Below are 4,429 nucleotides of genomic sequence, written 5' to 3'. Positions count from 1 at the left end.
AGTAGTACTTAGCTTAAAATGGGGAGCAAGTGGAGTACTAACTAACTTAGTCTTTTCATCTATGCCAAAACGTTGTAGTACTCTTTTCAAATATTCTTTCCGAGATAAACAGAGTTTCTTTGAACATCTATCTCTTATTATCTCCATGCCAAGAATTTTTTTTGCCTCACCCAGATCCTTTATCTCAAACTCCTTCTTCAATTGAATCTTCAACTTATCAATTTCTTTCAAATTCTTGGAAGCTATCAACATATCATCAAAATATAAGAGAAGATATACAAAGGAACCATCTTTAAGCTTGCGCAAATACACACAAATCGTATTTGCTCCTCTTGTACCCTTACCGCAACATAAACTCGTCAAATCGCTTGTACCATTGTCTAGAAGATTGTTTCAATCTGTACAACGATTTTTCAAGTTTGCACACCATATTTTCTTTTCCAACAACTTTGAATCCTTCTGGCTGAGTCATGTAGATTTCCTCCTCCAAGTTTCCATGTAAAAACGCAGTTTTTACATCCATCTGAACTAGTTCCAAATTCAATTGTGCTACCAAAGCCAATATAATTCTAATGGAGGAATGTTTTACAACTGGAGAAAACACTTCATTGTAATCAATTCCCTCCTTTTGAGCATATCCTTTAGCCACCAATCTTGCTTTGTAATGAATATCTACTTGGTTAGGAAATCCTTCCTTCTTTGCAAATACCCATTTGCACCCAATTGCTTTCTTTCCCTTTGGGAGATTGGCCAATCTCCATGTATGATTCTGATGAAGGGACTGTATTTCATCATTCATGGCAATCCTCCACTTATCTTCTTCTGAACTTTGGACTGCGTCTTTATAAGTTGTAGGAACATCATCAGCTATAATTGAGGTTGCACAAGCAACCGTCTCTATAAGATGAACAGGTTTCGTTATTGTTCTTTTTGGCCAGCTGGTTGCTATTAATTCAAGTTGTTGTTGAGGTTCCTGAGTTGGAATCTCCTCTACTGGCTCTCCTTCCAGAGGGTAATCTTCATTTGTTTCCTCCTCTGCTTCTTGTGTAGGAAAAATAAATTTTCCCTCAAACTCCACCTGCCTAGAAGCACCTTCATTTTGTTTGGTATCTTCTGTTACCTTATTTACCATAGCAGATTCATCAAAGGTAACATCCCTGTTGAATATTACTTTCTTTGTCATAGGACACCATAAGCGATATCCTTTGACTCCAGAAGTAATTCCCATAAAAATAGCCTTCTTTGTCCTTGGATCCAATTTTGACTCTATCACATGATAATATGCAGTTGAGCCAAACACGTGCAAAGAGTCATAATCTACAGCAGGCTTTCCATACCATTTTTCAAATGGTGTCTTGCCATCAATAGCAGCAGATGGTAAGCGATTAATGAAGTGGCATGCATATGTAACTGCCTCAGCCCAAAATTCTTTGCCCAAGCCAGCATTGGACAACATACACCGTACCTTCTCCAGCAAGGTCCGGTTCATACGTTCTGCCACTCCATTTTGTTGTGGTGTATGTCTGACAGTAAAGTGTCGGACAATGCCATCATTTTCACAGACCTTATTGAAATGATCATTTTTGTATTCACCTCCATTGTCTGTGCGAATACACTTGATCCTCTTGCCTGTTTGATTCTCCGCCATCATCTTCCATTTGAGAAAAATTCCCAACACTTCATCTTTGCTCTTCATTGTATACACCCACACTCTTCGGGAAAAATCATCAACAAAGGTTACAAAATAGTGTTTCCCACCCAATGAAGGTGTTTTGGAAAGACCCCAAACATCAGAGTGTACATAATTCAAAATGCCTTTAGTATTATGGATCGTTGTACCAAATTTAATCCTTGTCTGTTTCCCTTTGACACAATGCTCACAAAACTGCAAGTTGCAAGCCTTTACTCCTTTTAACAATCCTTGATCTGATAGAGTTTTCAAGGATTTTCCTCCAGCATGTCCCAAGCGCATGTGCCATAGCTTGGTTGCTTCTGCCTCTTTGTCGTCACTGGATGTCACTATCGTTGTCCCAATAACTGTACTGCCACGATAGCAGTACATATAATTGTTCTTCTGATTAGCCTTCATTACCACTAGTGCACCGGAGCATACTCTCATCACTCCATTTTCTGCAATGATTTTGAACCCTTTTGATTCTAGGGCTCCCACAGAGATGAGATTCTTCTTCAAGTCTGGTACATATCGAACATCTGTTAATGTTCTGATCATTCCATCATGGTTCCTTAATTGTATTGAACCAATTCCATATGAGGTAAGAGGGTTGTTGTCCGCTGTGTGGATGACTCCATATTTTCCTTCTTGAAAATCCATGAACCAGTCCCTGTTGGGACACATACGATAGCTACAAGTCGAGTCCACCAACCATATGTCTGATGATGTTGATGACTCTGTTGTAACTAATGAGAAGTCTGAATCATCACAATCAGCTACATTTGAATCCATAATGGCCTTTCCATTGTTATGTTTGGCCTTAATCTTTAACTTCGGACAGTCTTTCTTCCAGTGCCCGTTTTCTCGATAAAAGGCACATTCATCTTTGCTGGGTCTGGATCTTGACTTGGATCTTCCCTTCTTTGTCCTCGTTTGATTTTGAGGACGGCCCCTCACAAATAGTGCTTCTCCTTCTCCGCCCTTCTGTTTTTCTCGCTTTCTTTGTTCATAGCTGTACAAAGCCGAACAAACTTCTCTGAGAGAAACTTCGTCATTTCCATGGAGTAGAGTAGTTTCAAGGTACTCGTACTCATCAGGAAGTGACGCCAACAACATCAAGGCCAAGTCACCATCATCATAAGTTGTATCCATATTTTGCAAATCTGTGACCAACTTATTGAAACTGGTGATATGTTCATTCATCGTGGTACCAGGAACATAGGTGAAGTGAAACAGTCTCTTCTTCATGTACAATTTATTTTGACTATTTTTCTTCAAAAATTTATCCTCCAGTGCTTTCCATAATTTACTTGCAGAAGTTTCCTTTGTGTATGGATATTTTTGCTCTCTAGCAAGGTAGGATCGAATGGTACCGCAAGCAACACGGTTGATAATTCTCCAATCTTCTTCTCCAATAGCATCTGGTTTCTTTTCTTCAATGGCTAGATCTAGCCCTTGTTGAAAAAGGACATCTAGAACCTCGCCTTGCCACATCCCAAAATGTTCGGACCCGTCAAATATTTCTACCGCAAATTTCGCATTTGACACAATTCTTGTCATAAGCGAAGATGACAATGATGACGTATTATTGACACTTGATGCAGATTATTCTTGTTTATTGTCTTCCATCTTTGACACAAATATTATTTAATAGCTGACGACACAAATCAAGATTATTTCCTTTCTGGTGTGGAAGGTCAGACTAAGCCGCAACCACAGAGCATACTCAGACAGAACCTTGACTCAGTTACCAAGATAAATCTTTTCTGATGTGGAAGATCAGACTATGCTGCAACCACAGAGCATACTTAGATAGTACATTGGCTCTGATACCAAGATAAATCTTTTCTGATGTGGAAGATCAGACTATGCTGCAACCACAGAGCATACTTAGACAGTACATTGGCTCTGATTCCAATTGTTGCGGAAGCTAAATATATATAGTGTGAATAAGTCATAACTACTATACCAAAAATTATGACAGTCACCAAATAATAAATAAGACAATAAAGCAACAATAAAAGGAACACCAGAATTTACGAGGCTAATTTTGCCTACTCCTCGGACACAACCAATATTTTATTCCACTCCAAAAATACAAGTGAAATAATACTAAAGAGATAAGATACAAATGCCTTAAGAAGATAAGAAGGCAAATGAGAGGTGTGTTTAAATCCTAAACATTAGGCCTCCTTTTATAGGAAAAAATTCCCACCAAGTTTACTTTCCAACCGATGTGGGATATTGTCATATTCAACAAATCTCCACCTTGGCAAAATTCCACATCTTCAATTCTCTCTCAATAACAAATTTTGGTTTTGTCTTCATCTTCAATCTTCAGTGTTCAACAATGTTGATTAAATCCAAACAATGTTGAAACTTGACCGCGGTCACCGCTTTTGTCAGCATATCAGCAGGATTCTCCGTAGTATGAATTTTCTTTACTATGACTCCACCTTCTTCTATAATTTCTCGTACGAAATGATACCGAACATCAATGTGCTTCATCCTTCCATGATAAACTTGGTTCTTTTCCAATTGAATAGCACTTTGACTATCACAAAAGATTGTGATACTTTTTTGTTCAACACCAAGCTCCTTTAGAATTCCCTGAAGCCAAATTGCTTCCTTCACAGCTTCTGTAATAGCCATATATTCTGCCTCTGTTGTAGACAAAGCAACTGTTGACTGTAAAGTAGACTTCCAACTAACTGGTGCCTTTGCAAAAGTAAACACATAACCAGTAGTTGATCTTCG

The sequence above is a fragment of the Nicotiana tabacum genome, chromosome 6 (genome assembly GCF_000715075.1).
Source record: "Nicotiana tabacum cultivar K326 chromosome 6, ASM71507v2, whole genome shotgun sequence".
In the NCBI taxonomy this organism is placed as follows: domain Eukaryota; kingdom Viridiplantae; phylum Streptophyta; class Magnoliopsida; order Solanales; family Solanaceae; genus Nicotiana; species Nicotiana tabacum.
Note: the sequence above shows the minus strand (reverse complement) of the source record.